Source organism: Phocoena phocoena, chromosome 8, assembly GCF_963924675.1.
Source record: "Phocoena phocoena chromosome 8, mPhoPho1.1, whole genome shotgun sequence".
NCBI classification, from domain to species: Eukaryota; Metazoa; Chordata; class Mammalia; order Artiodactyla; family Phocoenidae; genus Phocoena; species Phocoena phocoena.
The window spans coordinates 27831922-27853326 of NC_089226.1; the positions used below are offsets into that span (position 1 = coordinate 27831922).

Sequence of the window (21405 nt, forward strand, 5' to 3'; positions counted from 1 at the left end):
AAGAGCGATATTAAACTAATTAGGTTCATTTGGCATGCTAAATTACATGGGAAGCATTGTCTAATGAATAATAAATATTCTTATGTTATATTGTAAGGTAAATGTTATTAATGTAGATATTCTAGTAATTATATGGAATTCCTAAAATTCTGAGATGCCCTGGTAAAATGTTATCAGTCATAATTCTAGTTATTATCTTAAACTGTTGTATGTCACATCAGAAACCAAGTTTCTTTTTCAATTGCATTGTAATCAGATTTTAAACGTGCCTTTTATCATTATAGACACAGTTTCACTCTAATGCTTCGCAAAAATGCTTCCTCTTCAAGAAGACTCATAGAAAAGACTTTTTGATTAATACAAGTTTCTGACTTTCAGACCATAATGCTGAACTGTGTAAGAAGTTGAAGAATTCTAATGAAAAACCTGATGGCTTCATAAAAAGTTAACAAAAGAACTGATTGAACTGGTAAATATGGTTATAATTTTTATGGCTTCTATCTGAAAAATTACTAGTTTGAATCTGTGTTTTCCAGGTATAAGGAAACCTTCCCCTCAAACTTATTATGACTTACAGTAATTTGGTAAATTATACTTTTGTAAGCAGAATTGAAACATTTATCTTTTCTCTCTATCTGCTCACTCCAGAGATAGGAAACTCTTAGGTTCCCAGCAGCTTTATCAGATAAATTAGGAAGGACACCTCACTAACCGTTACAGAAATCTCCAGGTATTTTTGAGCCTTGAAAAGGAATGAATTCACCTAGATCTGTTAGGTGAAATCTGTGATAAGCCCTTGGCGTGAATTTCCTAGTGCTGAGAGGTCTTTTAAAGTCCAGTCTGAGACTCATTATAAAAGCTTCAGCAAGCAAAACACCTGTATGATCAAGTATAGTAGGCTAAGTTTATTGAAACCAGACTAATTTTGCAAACAAATTACTCTTAATTTGGTTATGTTTGGTAAAAACAAGGGTAACTTTAGAGAGAAAAAGATTATGTTTCAGTGAATATTAAATTCTAATTTTGTTAATGGAGGTCTGTATTTACTAAGACACACCTCCCAGATAGTTCCTTGTTGTTATGTTATGTTAATAAAGTTTAATTGAATTATTTAAAGGACACTCTAAGTTTGTTTCTGAAGTTTATCTCAATAATATATCTTTGAATGAAGGTCAGATGCCCCACAACCTGCAACCAGTGGATTATGCATACTGGAAAAGACATAATTTAAAGGACTATCTCTAGCTTAGATGGAAGGACCCTTATCAGGTACTCTTAACTAGCTCATGCACAGTGAAACTAAAGGGAACTGACTCTTGAATTAATTTCCACTCACAAAAGGCCCCTGAATTAGACTGGCCTATAGGGAGGACTGCTGACCTCAAACTCACCTTAAAACAATGCTCAAACAGAGGAGAAACTACACTCACACTAGGACAAAAATAAGACGATACCAGAAGTAGACAGCTAGCCCAAGATCCTGGACCTGACTTGTACGATCATTTATAATGTTTTATTTTGTTTGTTTGTTTCCTTTTTTTGTTGTTGTTGGAGTATAGTTGCTTTACAATGCTGTGTTAGTTTCTGCCACACAGCAGTGAATCAGCGATACATATACACACATCCCCTCCCTATTGGACCTCTCCCCCACATCACACCCACCTAGGCCATAACAGAGCACCAAGCTGAGCTCCCTGTGCTATACAGCAGGTTCCCACTAGCTATCTGTACACATAGTAGTGTATTTATGTCAAACCTAATCTCTCAATTCATCCTACTCTCCCCTTCCACCCCTGTGTCCACACGTCTGTTCACTACATCTGCCTTTCTATTCCTGCCCTGCAAATAGGTTCATCTGTATCATTTTTCTATTTTCCACATATATGCGTTAATATACAATATTTGTTTTTCTCTTTCTGACATACTTCACTCTGTATGACGGGCTCTAGGTCTATCCACGTCTTTACAAGTGACCCAATTTAATTACTTGTTATGGTTGAGTAATATTCCATTATATATATGTACCATATCTTCTTTATCCATTCATCTGTCAATGGACATTTAGGTTGTTTTCATGTCCTGGCTATTGTAAATGGTGCTGCAATGAACAGAGGGGTACATGTGTCTTTTTGAATTATGGTTTTCTCAGGGTATATGCTCAGTAGTGGGATTTCTGGGTCATATGGTAGTTCTATTTTTAGTTTTTATACTGTCCTCCACATGGCTGTATCAATTTACATACCCACCATCAGTGCAGGAGGGTTTCCTTTTCTCCACACCATCTCCAACATTTGTTGTTTGTAGATTTTCTGATGATGATCATTCTGACCACTGTGAGGTGGTACCTCATTGTAGTTTTGATTTGCATTTCTCTAATAATTAGTGCTGTTGAGCATATTTTCATATGCCTCTTGGCCATCTGTATGTCTTCTTTGGTGAAACTTCTATTTAGCTCTTCCACTCATTTTTTAATTGGTTTGCTTGTTTTTTTGCTATTGAGCTGCATGAGCTATTTGTATATTTTGGAGATTACTCCCTTGCCTGTTGTTTCATTTGCCAATATTTTCTCCCATTCTGTGAGTTGCCCTTTCGTCTTCTCTACGGTTTCCTTTGTTGTGCAAAAGCTTTTAAGTTTCATTAGGTCGCATTCACTTATTTTTGTTTTTATTTTCATTACTCTAGGAGGTGGGTCATAAAAGATCTTCTGTGATTTATGTCAAAGAGTGTTGGTCCTATGTTTTCCTCTAAGAGTTTTAAAGTGTCCTGTCTTACATTTAGATCTTTCGTCCATTTTGAGTTTATTTTTGTGTATGGTGTTAGGTAGTGTTCTAATTTCATTCTTTTACATGTAGTTGTCCCATTTTCCCAGCCACATTTATTGAAGGGGCTGTATTGTCTGCATTGTATATCCTTGCCTCCTTTGTCATAGATTAGTTGACCATAGGTGTGTGGGTTTATCCCTGGGCTTTCTATCCTGTGCCATTGATCTATAATTCTGTTTTTGTGCCAATACCACTCTGTCTTGATTACTGCAGCTTTGCAGTATAGTCTGAAGTCTGGGAGCCTGATTCCTCCAGCACGATTTTCCTTTCTCAAGATTGCTTTGGCTAATCGGGGCTTTTGTGTTTCCACACAAATTGTAAAATTTTTTTGTTCTAACTCTGTGAAAAATGTCATAGGTAATTTGATAGGGATTGCATTGAATCTGTAGATTGCTTTGGGTAGTATAGTCATTTTCACAATATTGATTCTTCAAATTCAGGAGCATGGTATATCCCTCCATCTGTGTCATCTTTGATTTCTTTCATCAGTGTTTTATAGTTTTCTGTGTACAGTTCTTTTGCCTCCCCAGGTAGGTTTCTTTCTAGGTTTTTTATTCTTTGTGTTGCAATGGTGAATGGAATTGTTTCCTTAATTTCTTTTTCTGATCCTCATTGTTAGTATACAGGAATGCAAGAGATTTCTGTGCATTAATTTTGTATCCTGCAACCTTTCCAAATTCATTGATTAGTTCTAGTAGTTTTCTGGTGGCATCTTTAGGATTTCCTATGTATAGTATCATGTCATTGGCAAACAGTAACAGTTTTACTTCTTCTTTTTCAATTTGGATTCATTTTATGTATTTTTCTTCTCTGATTGCCATGGCTAGGACTTCCAATACTATGCTGAATAACAGTGGTGAGAGTGGACATCCTTGTCTTGTTCCTGCTGTAGAGGAAATGCTTGCAGTTTTTCACCATTGAGAATGATGTTTGCTGTGGTTTTGTCATATATGGCCTTTATTATGTTGAGGTAGGTTCCCTCTATGCCCACTTTTGGGAGAGTTTTTATCATTAATGAGTGTTGAATTTTGTCAAAAGCTTTTTCTGCATCTATTGAGATGATCACATGGTTTTTATTCTTCAATTTGTTAATATGGTGTATCACATTGATTGTTTTGAGTATACTGAAGAATCCTTGCATCCCAGGACAAATCCCACTTGATCATGATGTATGATCCCTTTAGTGTGTTGTTGGATTCTGTTTGCTAGTATTTTGTTGAGGATTTTTGCATCTATGTTCATCAGTGATATTGGTCTGTAATTTTCTTTTTTTTAGTATCTTTGTCTGGTTTTGGTATCAGGGTGATGGTGGCCTTGTAGAACGAGTTTGGGAGTTTTCCTCCCTCTGCAATTTTTTGGAAGAGTTTTAGAAGGATAGTTGTTAACTCTTTAAATGTTTGACAAAATTCACCTGTGAAGCCATCTGTTCCTGGACTTTTATTTGTTGTAAGATTTTTAATTACAGTTTCAATTTCATTACCTGTGATTTGTCTGTTTATATTTTTTAATTCTTCTTGGTTCAGTCTTGGAAAGTTGCACCTTTCCAAGAATTCATACATTTCTTTCAGGTTGTCCATTTTATTGGCATATAGTTGCTCATAGTAGTCTATGATCCTTTGTATTTCTGTGGCATCATTTGTGATCTCCCCTTTTCACCCCTATTTTATTGATTTGAGTCTTCTTTTTTTTCTTGATGAGTCTGGCTAAAGGTTTATCAATTTTGTTTATCTTCTTAAAGAACAAACTTTTAGTTTTGTTGACCTTTTCCATTGTTTTCTTCACTTCTATTTCATTTATTTCTGCTCTCATCTTATGAATTCTTTCCTTCTACTAACTTTGGGTTTTCTTTGTTCTTCTTTTCCCAGTTGCTTAATGTTTTCTTGAATTTTTGTACTTTTGCGTATGAATCAAATGTTTTCCTATCATGGACACGATCCTATGTTAGTTGTAAAATCAATCTAATTGTTGGGTTTGTGGCCAATTACTTTTTCTAGCCCTTATGGATCACCTTGTTTTCTCCACTTGGTGGTTTTCTCCACTCCAAGGCTCTTATTGGCCAGCTGTTAGGGAATTTTTTCTAGAAGAGAGAATTACAGTCATGTTCAGGCCACTACTGCTATCACTAGGTGGGATCCCCTCGCCTAGCTGCTTAATAATATTTGCTCTGACCCTGGTCATGAATGTGAATTTCCCTCTATTACTCAAGCTCAATCAGAGCAAAATTTCAGCCAATAAATAAAACCTCCCACAATTATGGGATGGATTTATGTAGTTAACACCAGGCTATGGTAATTTAAGTTTAGAGGCTCCTTTATGCTGGGAACAATTAAATCCTTCTAAGGCTAATCAGTCTAGTAACACTAGGAAAGTGAGCTGGGTACCTTATGGACAGTGCCAATATATACTTTCCCTTAATGATAAGGATTGGTACAGAACAGACTAAGTCAGACGACCTGAGGATATACTGAGCTACACGTAATGGAAGGTCTTGACTTAAATTCTTAATTGTGAACTTACTAATACTGTTAGATATATTATTTTCTATATTACCTGTTTCATAAAATTGTTGTTTCTTAAATTACCAAATGTATGACTGAGCCTCTGATAAAATGATGATATATAGTCCCATATGAGATCAATGATTGTAATATTGTAACTCTAGATATGAGAAGGAGCAACAAGGGGGAATATTTTCCTGGATCATAAGAGACTAGTAAGACAGGTGGCCCAGAGAATTTTTGCTACTTGCAAGGCCTAGTCCCGTAAAAGCACATTGAGTCACCTATCAGTGAAATCTTTGTCAGACCTGGGAATGAGCATTCCTAGCACCATGGAACAAAATGGTCATGAAATACCCCCCCAAACCATGGTCGAATTTATGACCATGAAGGGGCCCTGCCAACTGGAAACTGGTACTTGCTATTTAACTCTGTGAAGATTAAATCATGGCCATTGAAGCTGCTGACTTTCAACACCCCCTGAAAGGACTTCAGGGTGGAGGTCAGGAATGAGGCATTCTGTGCTCTGGGAAAACTTGCAGAACAGGCCTTCAGATAGTTAGATACTTTCAGGAGAAGATTTTGTAAGCCCCAATTCTTGCATCTTCTCATACCTAGAGAAACTCTAACATCATTGATGGTGACATCTGCTTTGACTATTAAGGAGAAAATTACAACTAAAAGTCAAAATGGAGTAGCTATGGTTTAGACATCCAAGGAAATAACTAGGGACACTATGGGTGTGATTTCAGACAAGTCCTTGTATTGCTAAGAACTTGAGTTTTCTGAGCTATGTCAGACTTGGGATGCCACCAGCCACTCTCAAAACAATGTCAGTTGGTGGCTGGTGACTAAAACCTTACTTTTTAAAGGTATCTTCTTGGAACTATTATGTTTTTTACACAATGAAATTGCTTCAGCTCATACATTAACAAAAGGAAGGGACATGTATAATGACCAATAGCACTTGCTATCTATGTGTTAATAACCACATTAAAAGTTAAAACCTGCTTAGATAAAACTAGACAACTGGCTACCTGGCTACAAGTCTCTCCAAAGTGCCAGGTCCAGACTGGGTTTCAGCCTCATTCTCCTGAAAAGAAATAAGATCTATTTTGTCTACTAATGTCCAACTTGTCCAACTACATCTAACTGGGTCTGTTACACCTATATCAATCATACTGAGCTAATAGAAGAGTACATCAAAAATGTATATGACCATCCCAAATGGCTCCATTCCTTTGTTCAGTGTAACCCAAGCACTGACTCTATCTGGACCAGGATCAAAATTGCTATCACATGTAACCTGGTTCTTACTCCTGCTTGGCCCCTGCTTACAATAATTCTTTTACTGATTTTTGACCCGTGCCTTCTTAATCTACCTGTCTAGCTTGTTCTTTCTAAGGGCACAACAGTTTCCCAGACAAGAAGACAGTTAGGCAGAGATTCCAGCCACTCCTTGAAACGGATCCTGCTGGAATAACAACAGAAGTCACCCTGGGCCCCTTAAAGAGACCGAGCGAGAGCTCCGTGACCCAACTAGGTAAGGTCAATAAGCCCCTTGCCAGCCTGAAGAAGCTACGGAAGACAGACCTTTGCCCTTCATCCTCCCAAAAAAGATTTCTTGTGTTCCATGTCTCTCAGGGGAAATTTGAGGTAGGAGATATGTGGGCACCAGGCCAACAGCTGAATTTTGTCCCCTGTGGACAGAAAATCCATAAAAGCAGAATGATGGAGGAAGCTGGGTCCTGCTCAGATAAGAGATAAAGGACCACATATTCCTCATTCTCAAAGTCAAGGAGACATCCCTGATTACACATGTGCAGAAATATTCCTTGGAGAAAAACACTCTCATTTACCATTGCGAAAAAGGAGGGGGTGTCACCCCATAGTAAATGATGTCAACTATCCATAGGCCTCTTTGCTAGAATACATCTTGGCTAAGAGATACACATGCACATTAGCCAGACTCATCAGGAAAAAAAGGGAGAAGACTCAAATCAATAGAATTAGAAATGAAAAAGGAGGAGTAACAACTGACACTGCAGAAATACAAAGGATCATGAGAGACTACTACAAGCAACTATATTCCAATAAATTGGACAACCTGGAAGAAATTGACACATTCTTTGAAAAGCACAACCTTCTGAGACTAAGCCAGGAAGAAATAAAAAATATAAACAGACCAATCACAAGCACTGAAATTGAGACTGAATAAAAATCTTCCAACAAATAAAAGCCCAGGAACAGATGGCTTCACAGGCGAATTCTATCAAATATTTAGGAAGAGTCAACAGCTATCCTTCTCAAACTCTTCCAAAATATATCAGAGGGAGGAACACTCCCAAACTCATTCTATGAGGCCACCATCACCCTGATGCCAAAACCAGACAAAAAAGTCACAAAGAAAGAAAACTACAGGCAAATATCACTGAAGAGCATAGAAACAAAAATCCTCAACAAATACTAGCAAACAGAATCCAATAGCACATTAAAAGGATCATACACCATGATCAAGTGGGATTTATCCCAGCAATGCAAGGATTCTTCAATATACACAAATCAAACAATGTGATAAATCATATTAACAAATTGAAGGAGAAAAACCATATGATCATCTCAGTAGATGCAGAAAAAGCTTTTGACAGAATTCAACACCCATTTATGATAAAAACCCTCCAGAAAGTACGCATAGAGGGAACTTACCTCAACATAATACAGGCCATATATGACAAACCCACAGCCAACATGATTCTCAGTGGTGAAAAACTGAAACAGTTTCCTCTAAGATCAGGAACAAGACAAAGTTGTCCACTCTCACCACTATTATTCAACATAGTTTTGGAAGTTTTAGCCACAGAAATTCGAGGAGATAAAGAAATAAAAGGAATCCAAATCAGAAAAGAAGTAAAGCTGTCACTGTTTGCAGATGACATGGTACTATACATAGAAAATCCTAAAGATGCTACCAGAAAACTAGTGGAGCTAATCAATGAATTTGGTAAAGTATCAGGATACAAAATTAATGCACAGAAATATATGGCATTCCTATACACTAATGATGAAAAATCTGAAATAGAAATTAAGGAGACACTCTCATTTACCATTGCAACAGAAAGAATAAAATACCTAAGAATAAACCTACCTAAGGAGGCAAGAGACCTGTATGCAGAAAATTATAAGACACTGATGACAGAAATTAAAGATGATACAAACAGGTGGAGAGATATACCATGTTCTTGGATTGGAAGAATCAACATAGTGAATATGACTATACTACCCAAGCAATCTACAGATTCAGTGCAATCCCTATCAAACTACCAATGGCATTTTTCATAGAACTAGAACATGAAATTTCACAATTTGTATGGAAACACAAAAGACCCCGAATAGCCAAAGCAATCTTGAGAAAGAAGAAAAGACCTGGAAGAATCATGCTCCTAGACTTCAGACTATACTACAAAACTACAGTAATCAAGACAGTATGGTAATGGCACAGAAACAGAAATATAGATTAATGGAACAGGATAGAAAGCCAAGAGATAAACCCATGTAGGTATGGTCACCTTATCTTTGATAAAGGAGGCAAGAATATACAATGGAGGAAAGATAGCCTCTTCAATAAGTGGTGCTGGGAAAACTGGACAGCTACATGTAAAAGAATGAAATTAGAACACTCCTTAACACCATATACAAAAATAAAGTCAAAATCGATTAAAGACCTAAATATAAGGCTACACACTAAAAAATTCCTAGAGGAAAACATAGGCAGAACACTCTATGATATAAATCACAGCAAGATCCTTTTGACCCACCTCTTACACAAATGGAAATAAAAACAAAAATAAACAAATGGGACCTAATGTAACTTAAAAGCTTTTGCACAGCAAAGGAAACCATATACAAGACGAACAGACAACCTCAGAATGGGAGAAAATATTTGCAAATGAAGCAACTGACAAAGGATTAGCCTCCAAAATTTACAAGCAGCTCATGCAGCTCAATATCAAAAAAACAAACAACCCAATCCAAAAATGGGCAGAACACCTAAATAAACATTTCTCCAAAGAAGATATACAGATTGCCAACAAACACATGAAAGGATGCTGAATATCACTAATCATTAGAGAAATGCAAATCTAAACTGCAACGAGGTATCCCCTCACACCAGCCAGAAAGGCCATCATCAAAAAATAAATGTTAGAGAGCTTGTTGAGAAAAGGGAACCCTCTTGCACTGTTGGTGGGAATGTAAATTGATACAGCCACTAATGAGAACAGTATGGAGGTTCCTTAAAAAACTAAAAATAGAACTACCATATGACCCAGCAATCCCACTACTGGGCATATACCCTGAGGAAACCATATTTCAAAAAGAGTCATGTACCACAATGTTCATTGCAGCTCTATTTACAATAGCCAGGGCATGGAAGCAACCTAAGTGTCCACTGACAGGTGAATGGATAAATAAGATGTGGCACATGCATACAATTGACTATTACTCAGCCATAAAAAGAAACGAAATTGAGTTATTTGTAGTGCGGTGGATGAATCTAGAGACTATCATGCAGAGTGAAGTAAGTCAGAAAGAGAAAAACAAATACCATATGCTAACACATATATATGGAATTAAAAAAAATGTTTCTGAAGAACCTAGGGGCAGGACAGGAATAAAGACGCAGATGTAGAGAATGGATTTGTGGACATGGGGAGGGTGAAGGGTAAGCTGGGATGAAGTGAAAGAGTGGCATGGACATATATACCCTGCCAAATGTAAAATAGATAGCTAGTGGGAAGCAGCCACATATCACAGGGAGATCAGCTCGGTGCTTTGTGACTACCTAGAGGGGTGGGATAGGGAGGGTGGGACGGAGTAACAAGAGGGAGGAGATATACTGATATATGTATACATATAGCTGATTCACTTTGTAATAGAGCAGAAACTAACACACCATTGTAAAGCAATTATACCCCAATAAAGATGTTAAAAAAATTATTAAAGTTAAGGTAGTTGAGAGTCCAGTGATAAATAAAACCTCTGAAAATCATTTGAAATGTATATATTATCAAATTGTACTGTAGAAGTAAGAAAATTATTTTACTTCTTTATGTAAATGGAAGTCTGTTCTTCCTTCTATGCTCTCAATGAAATCTACATTTAATTAGAGCTATAAAATGTGCTATAGTATAGGCTGGTGTCCTATCAATCTAGGATTTCTTATAGAACCAAAACCTTTGAGAATATAGCTAAAATTTTTGCATATGGAAAAAGAAATAGTTGTAATGGATAAGAAATTTACAGAGAAATTATAGACATTGTCTAAGAAAAAATTATGCTTGTTACTACACCTAACTATTTATATTTTAAATGTAATTTATTATTTTTAATATTTGTGGCAGAGTCCACTAGCATCTATTCACTTCTTCTTCCTGGCACTCAGTTACACTACATCTCTGGGTCTTGCTTGCCGTTACTGGTGGCTGAGCAAGTCTTTCCCAATGGAAATCAAGTAGAAATGATATGATGAGCCATTTTCAAGCTTGATACATTTCACCTCTTATGTGTACTTTGTACTTTTTCCTGCTAGCTGACAGCAGATGACAGGGATGGCTTTATAGGATGTCAACACCACAAAATGAAAGGATCCCAGGTCCCCAAACACCAAATAGAGGAAAGCCCTTCTCCCGTTAACTTGAAAACCCACTATTGAGTTACGACTTCTCTTGTCTTCATCTTGAAATGTTTGGGTCTTTTTGTTATAGAAACCTATCATATTCTAGCCAGAACAGAGCTACATTGAGGCCTTTATGCCTGTTTAATATCCAACTATATTCCATATTCTCAGACCTGGCTCAAATTCACTATCTTCTGTGCAGCCTTCCTATTACTTTTATCTTGATGTAAATGGTATCTTCCTGACCAGATTTCTTATACTAATCTATTGACTATTAATTAGAGTGAAACATCTGCCTGTAGGCTTCTTGGCCATCAAATCAGAATAAGTTCCATATTCTTACTACCAGTGGGTACAAAACATGCCAGATCATGGATGGAAAGAAAGATTTCTCTAGTGTTAAATTCTAAAATATGTTTCAAACATGGAACTTCATATAGGGAAGACAGTGATATATAATAGAAAATGCGCTCAACAACATGCCTGCAACAGATGTAATGAATAGATGCAATAGTATTGTAAGTTATAGCATCTTTTGATTGTCATGGTTGGCAGCCCTGCAGGGTGCCAAAGTGAAACATAGTAAACAAGTAATTGATGTTTTCCCGCCTCAATCCAAAGATCAGTCTTATACTTATTTGACAACACACTGTTTAGTAATTCTCCATAAGATATAATATCTGTATGCCAGATTAAAAAAAAAAAAAAGAATTGAACAGCTATCAATTGTGATTGTCATCAGGTCTGACCTCGATGACAGCAAGTTCTGAGTTGTTGGTTGATGGTGAATCCATTGCATTTGAGATCAGAAAAGCATATGCTTTGACTGCTATCATTTTGTGGACATTAGGAAACCTAATCTAGACTGTTTATTAATAGAAGGCTTTCAAAGACACCTGATGAAACAGTCAGAATATACACAAACATGCACACACACACACAGATTTCTGGGTCTGTTCCAACTTGCTTAAGATCACAGAGTCATTCTGTGCAGTATAACTGTATTACATTCTAAAGCAGATGTTATCATTGCAGTTGAATAAATATCTGCATTGGCATGTCTAGTTTGAGCAATACAGATTCCTGGTGAATCTGAATAAAATAATTATTTGGAAATACATCTATTAAGATGGGTTTACTAAATATGAACCAATTACATTTTGAAAGACAACTGATGTTATTTTATAATAGATTATACTAGTCTTAGGTCTAATAGTATTTAGGTGCCAGGCTCAACTGTTGATTGAGGCCATTGTTAATTTGTGACATATCATTATTTTACTATGGGGACTTGTCCATCATTTATTATAGGGAAATGTCAACAAGGTTATGTAGAAGTGGTATCAGATCATTAAAATATTAAGAAATTGAACACAGTCTAATTTTGTGATGCATATTCTCCAGCACAATATCTTATATATAAAAGTTGCACCAATAACTTTGTCTCAATTATATGTTGATTTGGTTTCTCTTGTTTTTTAGAATTTAAAGTATTTCACAACTAATTTTTGTAACTCTTAGTTTAAAAATTACAAAAATAAGATTGAGATAATGAATTCCTAAAAAAGCAAAAAATATTTAATTTTAGTTTATCAAATATAGCCTCTAAATAATGTTTCTGTAAATTTGAATTTGGAAGTTGAGATATAATTTCTACAATTCTCACATAAAAGAAGCTCAAAAATATTTTGTAAAACCTAAATCATGTAGACTTTGTCTAAAGGCCTTTCTAAGTTTAGTGGTTTCTATATTATCATTATAACAAAGAAAATTAGCTTAGCATAGCTGTGCTCACTAAGTACCATACAAGTTCCAAAGCCTGCCACTGCACAAGTTAATTGTTTTACTGACAGCTGTACCTACTACTGGTCCTCTGGGTCAGTTGCTAATAATTGTTAAATTGTCCTTTTGTTACTTTAATGGTCACGAGCTACTTTAAGTTTCCATTCTGGTTTCTGTTTGTGCATCTTTAAAATATTTTATGTTCTTAATTAGCATATATTAATTAATAATTCCTGAACTATTTTCCCTGAGTAATTTAACAACAAACCCAATTTTAAAAACTTCTCATACAAGATAGAGAAACAGGTAGTTGAAAGTTTACTGAAAGCTTGTGTTCCCACAGATCATTCAGGAAAGAAAAAACACTTGCAGTTGAAATTGGAATATATAATTCACGATGGTGTTTTTGTAAATTAAGCATGGGTTTAAGCTATTAAAGCATTAGAGAAAAATTAGAAATTTCCCATAATCTTATCATTTTAACAAATAATTTCATTTTATAAATTTCCTTTGAGTATGTGTCCATAGGTACACAATTAAATGTATTCAGAATGTTTTTCTGTACTATGTTGCAATGGTAACCTGTTACTTAGTAGAAGAGTTTTGCTTAGATTTCTAATGATAAACACTATTTTTATATCTCCATCATGAAATTAAACATCTCATCATATACAAAAAAATATTGAGCAATATTTACCTTTCTAAATTGTATTTAAATTTAATATATGGTTTCTGTTTATGAAATCATTTCTCCAGTGCCTTTTTTAAACACTGTTTTCATATTTTTTGAGCATTCACTAATTATGAGGAATGGCCTGAGGTCAAATGTACTTTTAAATCTGGACTGCAATGATTTATTCATAGGTAATTCACTCAAAGCTTTTTCAGTGTTTTAAAAAACAAAACAACAACAACAAAACTACATGAAAAAGATTCACTAAGTATGGTAAAGGGTACAAGTAATGTGATTTTTAAATTATGCACAAAAATAGGATTGTTTGAAGTGTTGAAATAATCTTTTTATTGAGAAGCAAATATGAATTGACTTTGAAATCTTTATGTCTATGGGAGGAAGTTCACATTTCCATTTCTATGATATTTTCTCATTCCAAATAAGATAAAAAATTTAGTGAATTAAATGGTTGACATAGCATGAATAGGAATATGCCTATAGACCTTTACAGTTCCCTTTAGTTTATCTTCATTATCTGAAGATTTTACTTTTTCTATCTAGATATTCTACATATAAATCTCTTGGACAGTTTAACATGAATTAGATACACCAGTTCTTTATTATAAGGGAAAAAATCCACCAACACTTTCCAGTGTCCTAATATGAGATGTTGGCCACAGAGATGAACCGACCAATATGTGTATTCATTTGGTGAGATTGGCTTTCTTGATAAATAAGTGTAAATTGAAGCCATTTTTCTAGTTATTCATAATAGCAATAATTTACATATATAATGGTTTATAATCTATAACATCCATGTATTTTAAAGCTGAATCTTCTCAAAAAATGCTGTCATAAAGGGTAAAGGAAAGAAACACTGACATTTATTTCCAGCCAATTATTTTCAGAATATTTTACAGTTAATTCTCACAAGTTTTCAAAATAAGTGTTGTGGTATCCCCATTTTACGAGGGTGAAACAGCAGTTTAGAGAGGTTTTAAACTTGTCCAATAGTACAGCTTTAGTAAATTGCTGAGCCAGAATAGAATTAAGCCTCAAGGACTATATAGTTCCAAATCCTTAAGGATTGATGCCTCATCTTAAAAAGATTATATCAACAAAATTGCCTATAATGTATGGAACATGCTTAATCAATATTCATTTCATGAAATAACCTCTCTTTCCTATATCGCCATCCCTGTAATATCTTCTTAAATTCGCTCTCATAGAAATAGTGTTCCGAGTTAAAGAAGTGTATTTTATTGATATTTTCAAAGAGTGGCTGCTATTTTATTCATTTTCAGTTTTTTTCCCCAAAGGGAATATATAGATGAAATCCATATAAATCAAGTTCTATATAATGAGAAAAAGTTTGGACAGACTAAAACACAAGTATGTTGTAACACATGAAGGAATAATTTTTCTTCTCTTCATAATTTTATTTTTAGAATGTTGTTTTGAACCAAATTAGGTGAATAAATTTGAGTTACACAGGTCAGAGGTGTATTGTGTATACTTTGACAATAATCTGTGGCTTTAGCAATGATTCATTATATTGATATTTATGATCTTCAAATAAATAAACTGATGTTTGCTTAATAATGTGGCTGATAAATGGAATACTGACTGCCATATCAGTAAACAAAGGATGTGACAGTCATCAGCGATTGCAACCACTGCCAACGGTGAGCTGGTGAGCCCTGAGGAAACTCAGGATATGAAAATACAGGATAGTGGTCCCAAGGTAGCTGAGATACATATCATGAGGAATGATTTCAGTGAGTCCAGACTCTTGCATTTTCCCATACATAGGAAAGCGCTAAATTACTTAACTTGAGATATCTAGTTTTCTTTAATTAACAATAATTTTTTGACATCCAGACTACCTGCCCTTTGTTGCAAAACTTTTATAATATATAACCTGGTTTCCCTCCTTGCCTCCTTGAAGCAGTTCTCTCAGGGTTACTTGAGATGCTGCCTCCCAGGGTTGAATTCCTAAAAATTCCCACCAAATAGAACAAAACTCTCAACTTTTAGGTTGTGAATATTTTTTAAGGTGACAGTAGTATATATTTGTGTATGGTATACAATCAAAATATTGTTTCCGCAAATTACTAAGTGAATTATTTTTTCCTCTATCTCCTTCAAGTATGGTTATGCCATTCATTTGTAACATAGTTAGGTATTTTTGTAGTATTATTATTTTTTGTATTCCATTTTGGGCTCCCCCTACATCCTGGTTTTGTCATATATTTTTGTTTGAGGGTACATCCTATAAGACAGTGCTACACAGAAAAGTATACTTAAAGAAGTATCATCCCTTTTACATTCTTTCATTTCCATTCCTACCCACATTATATTATTTTCTGATTTGTCTTTCTGATATTTCTTTTGAAGAGATTAGTGGATAAATGTGTTTTTTTCATTGCCCTTTTTTCTTACATAAAGGATCGCATACTATAGGTACTCTTTCACATATCCTTTTTTTCATGATTGTACAAATGACTTTTTATTTAAAAATACAAAATAAATGATCTATAAGCATGGACAATGAAAATCACTATATATTGTCAACTGAAACTAGTAATTGAGGATTATAGTGAGTTTCCTAAATATCAGACAGCCTTTTCTTCATTTTCTTCAACTGACTTCTCTGAAATTATTGGTGAGAAACATTGTCTCAAGCATCCTGTCATAGTTCATTAGTAATGGTGAAGCACTGTTCTAGGAATTAGAACTTATCACCCCCTATACCACCCATTCCACTGATTTCCAGGATCATTCTCTTCTTTAGCATCCAATAAAGAAGTTCTTACAACCTTAGTTGGATCAGTAATTCCCTTCTGCACCATATTCACAAAAGCTCCAAGCATAGCATCATAACCAACTTCTGAGGAATTTAGCATAATTTTCTCAATTATCAATAATCTTTCAACATCTACATTCTTAACAATGATCAGTACAAGAATTTTGAGTGTTCTTTTAATAATTTCTGTATCATTTTTAAAAATCTTCATTAGCTGTAATTAGTGAGTCTAAGGCTGAAATGTAGCAAAGCAGAACACAACACCCTCCCAGAACAATGCTTTGTTTAACAGCAACTCATGGAACATCAAGGCCATCTGTAAATATTTTTTCATTCACTGCAGCATAACTTGTTTAAATAACCTTCAGCACAGCTATTCTACTGAAAATTTTGCTAGAGTCCACTCAGTTTTTCCTTTTCACATTCTTTAATTATGATATCTGACTGCTCATTGATTCCTTGAATATGTTTTTCAATTTGAGACTGCTAACTTTTTCCTTTTAAGAGCAGAACTTCATCTTTGGTCATAATGACCTCTCCAACTTTTCCTAAGTCATGAGTCTGAAAATCATCATCATCATGATTTAGGGTCAATCTCTCTTCTCTGAACACTGAACCACCAGTAGCAATAGCCATGTTTTTAAACAGGTTTTTTTCTATTGTCACAAACACCTGGAGCTTTGACTGCTACAATCTGAAGACCAACTTTTAGCCTATTCAAAAGGAGTGTATTTAGAGCCTTTCCATCAACATCTTCAGCAATTATTATCAAGGGCTACAATGAACATTGGTAATTTCAAGGGCCAGTATAATAGACTAGACACTTTATTTTCACTCAATAGAATACAGGCATCCTGAAATACACATTTCTGATCTTTTGATGTATACAAAATATGAAGAAATATAAACTTCAACTTAATAATTTCTAGTTCATTATTCGGGGGTTTTCTATCCTTTAACATGTCTACACCATTTATTCCAATCTTTTTCATTGCATTGGAAATTATATTGCTAATTTCTTTGTTTGCAGAAATCTTAGCAATCAGCAATTTCTTAAAGGGTTGGTACAAGTTTAGACTGTGTCCTAAGTTCAGCAATTACAGCACCTATAGTTAACATTACACCTCTTCTGATTTCCACCGGCTAAACACCTTTGCTAATCTCTAAGCCATCTTTGGTAATAGAGTATATCAGTAGGACAGCAGTGGTGGTGGGCCTACGGTCTTTTCATTTGTATCATTGGCAATATTTTTAACAAATATGCTTTTTCTGTCTCTGTGAATGGCTGCTTAAGTTTTTTTCTTATTTTGCCATTGGGTTTTTGATTCCTTTTTCTTCAGTTTTAAGAGTTCTTTATGTATTAGGGATATTGGCTCTTGTGTTACACATTGCAAATGTTTTCTCGCAGTTAATAAATTGTCTGTGATATTGCTTATGTTATTGTCTTAGCTTCTTTTTTTAAACTTTCACTTTCACGTAGTCAAATTTATCAATGTTTTCTTTCATTTCCTCTAGAGTTTGTGAAATAGAAAGTATTTTCTTATTGTGAGGATAAAGAGAAATTCATACCAGTGTTCTACTAGTTCTTGTTTTCATTTTTTATATTTGCATTCCTGATCAATTTGGAGTTTATTTTGGTATATGGTGTGTGATATTTATCAAATTTTATTTTTTTCTAAATGGCCACCCAGTTGTTCTACAACCATTAATTAAAAAGTCCACCTTTACCTCATTGATACCCCACAGATTACCTTGATCATATAATAAGCTTCCTTATGTATTTGAATCTACTTCTGGGTTTTACATTCTGTTCCTCTGTTCTCTTTATCTATTCATGTGCCAGTATCACACTATTTTAATTGCAGCTACTTTGAAGTATATCTTTATAGCTTTTTATCTGGCAGGGCTAATATCCTTTCATAGATTTTCTTTTTCAGTGTTTTCCTGCCTCTTCTTGTATGTTTGTTTTTCCATATGAACTTTATTATTAACTTTATTATTATTTTCTATACCATAAAAAGCCTGCTAATATTTTGATTAAGATTCAGCTAATTTTATAAGTTAATTAAGGGAGAACTGACATCTTTATAATGTTGAATAGTCTCATACAGGAAGAGGGGATGTCTCTTTACTTGTTCAAGTATACTTTTACTTCTTTCAGGTATGTTTTAAAGTTTTCCTTATAGAGGTAGCCCGTATTTCTTTTTAAGCTTATTCCAAAATATTTAATCTTCTTTGTTGCAGTTGTTAAAGGGGTTTTCTCTACCCATTCATATCTTTCTTAGACTACTTAAGAAACTCCCAGCAATCATCCATATCTTCCTTCAATCCTTTCTCTACACCAGATTCAGGGTGATCTTTAAAAATGTAAATTTGTTCATTTTCTTTCAAAGTCCTTCAGAAGCTTCTACATTAAGATGAAGACCAAGTTCCTAGCTAGGCTTAACAAGTCTTCCATCTTCTGGCCTATACAGCCACTTCTCTGTGGACTTTGACCACACTGGCCATTTTTCTTTCTGTGGGGCCTTTGGCACCTACTCCCTCAGTCTGAAATGTTCCTCTGCACTTAACCACTATTCACTCATCTAGTGGCCTCTTAGTCACTTTTCATTACTCAGATCAGTTACTATCTTGAGGATATCTTTCTTGATCCCTAAATTCAGCAAACATTTTGAAAGCTCTCATAGAACCTATAATTTTTATTAGCATTCCCTGCAATTGTAATTAAATAGTTAATTAGGTTATAAATTGATTAATAAAAACTTACAGGGAAAGAATTATTTCTTTGGTGGCTGCCAAAGAGTGTTGTGTATTATAGACACTCACTGAATGAAGAAAGTAAACGTGTCTTTTTAAACAAGTATTACATGTTAAGTTGTATTGAATAAATATTTATTATATTTACAGACCTGGAGATATCTGTAAGATTTTGAAATAAATTAGATAAAGATATATTTATAATTATAAAATATCAGTGAAGTTTTTGGTCCTCTTCTTTACTGTTTTGAGTATTTGTGCAAAATCAATTAAGTACTAGTAATTTTATTTTATTTCTTACAGAAAAGCATTGTCAGCACTTAAATGTACTATAACTAAAATATTAGATGAAGTATAATAGATTAATCCTATAAATATTCACAAGAAATTGCTCATTCTTTATACATCCCAGTAGGCTTTGGAATCTAATGCAGAAAAGGCAGAAGGTAATGGGTTTGATAATTTGGTAAATTAAAAATAAAGCCGTAGTCTTAATTTTCTTTTATGTTTGTAAGTGCATCAAAAAGTGAATGTATTTTTTCAGAAATGTAAAATATTTAAAAGGAATCTATCATTTTGTCTCCATTATGGAATAACTACTGTCTTTGCTTACCAATATTTATTTTTTGGTACATATAGGTTTAAAATAGTTCTAAGAAGAGTACACTTAAAAATGGTACTCTGGAAGAGTCATGCAGAGTTTGGGTCAAGATGGCAGAATAGAAGGACCTGGGGTTCACTTATCCCCACAAGTATATCAAGAATGCATCTACAAGTGGAACAATTCACACAGAGCACCTGCTGAGCACTAGCAGACACCTAAAAGGACAAGAAAAGATCCTCATGTAATTGGGTAGGACAAAAGAGAGAAAAGAAAGAAAAAGAAAAGAGGAAACAAGATTAGCTCCTCCTCTTGCAGAGGAGCTGAAGGAGATGAGAGGTTAACATAACTGGAGAGGCCCCCTCACTGGCAGCTGGATCAGCTGAGATGGAGGGAAGCTTTGAGGGCTATCGGAGGAAATTGTAGCAGTGGGCCTGTGGCAGGTAGGACAGAGAGAGAATTTGACGGACAGTCTGTGCCACAGTTTTGGGCACCCCAGCCTGAGACACGGTTCTGCCAGTGCTGGCGGGGGTTGGGTGCTGAAACATGGGATTTGGAGAGCAGACCCAAGTAGAGGACTGCTGTTGGCTGCATGGAGACAGCCTGAGGGGATGGGAACGAGGGGCTCACAGCCAGGAGTGCTCCTGGAGGAAGCATGGACTGCAATGGAAGGCATCAGTGCTGAGTGGCGCACGAAGGGCAGGGCCACCATTGAGGGCTCTCTCCTCACACACCAGCCCCTGCTCCATGGGCAATGAGAGGGATTCCCACCAAAGCAAGCACTCATGCACCAGTCAGTCACCACCTTTTGCCCCCCCACCTAAGCAAGCAAGAGTGACCCAGTCAGTAGCTGTATACCCCATCCCACTAAAATGGGCCGTCATGCTCCCAGTCCCTGCCTTCACCTCATCTCTCCTGGGTAGGGAGCAGACGCCTGAGGGTGACCCACATGCAGAGGTGGGACCAAAACCAAAGCTGAGCCCCAGGGGCTATGTGACTAAGGAAGAAGAGCTGAAATCTCTCACTGCACCTGCACATGCTGCAGATTAAACCACTGTGATCAGCTTGGTAAACCCAGCACCTGCAGAACATCTGAATGGACAATGAGTGCTTCTACAACTGAGACTGGTCTAGCTTTAGCAACTGTAGACTTTGTGGGCACGTGTACATGAAAGTAGGGCCAGGTCAGAGTCTGATCTGCCCCTACAGTGCCCACAGTGGGTCCTCCCTTCAAGGGAGGCAGGGGTTGGCTGTGGCTCACTGTAGGGGCAAGGACACTGATAGCAGAGGACCCAGGGAAGTTTTTAACTTATTCATTTATTATTTTTATTTCTTACATTTTTTAAATATATATTTTATTTCTTTATTTTTATATTATTTTTTGTTTTTGGGGGGTTTGGTTTGGGGAGGTTTTTTGGTTGTTGTTGTTTTTGTTTTCTTTGCTTTTTTGTTTGGGTTTTTCTATTTTTTGTTTTTGTTAGTTTTGTTTTTAATGTTTGTTTTGGTTTCTGCTGTTTTTGTTTCATTGTTTACTTTGTTTCTGTCTTGTTTTTTGTTTTTATTGTTTGTCTTGGTTTTTGTTTGTTTGAATGTTTTGTTTTGGCTGTGCCACAAAGCTTGTGGCATCTAGGTTCCCCTGCTGGGGGCTGAACCTGAGCTCCCAAGGGGGAGCACTGAGTCCTGGCCACTGGACTGCTAGGGAATTCCCAGCCTCAGGGAATGTTAATTAGCATGAGCTCTCCTGGCGGTCCCCATCTTGGCACTATGACCCAGCTGCAATCAACTGTCTGCA

General features: G+C 35.6%; 1 protein-coding gene and 1 pseudogene across 3 annotated transcripts in view; both read right to left on the bottom strand.

Annotated features, from left to right (window-relative positions):
* Positions 1–21405, bottom strand: part of GRIA4 (glutamate ionotropic receptor AMPA type subunit 4) — a 520203-nt gene that overhangs the window by 393138 nt on the left and 105660 nt on the right. The window lies entirely within an intron of this gene.
* Positions 16191–17505, bottom strand: LOC136126399 (60 kDa heat shock protein, mitochondrial pseudogene; annotated as a pseudogene).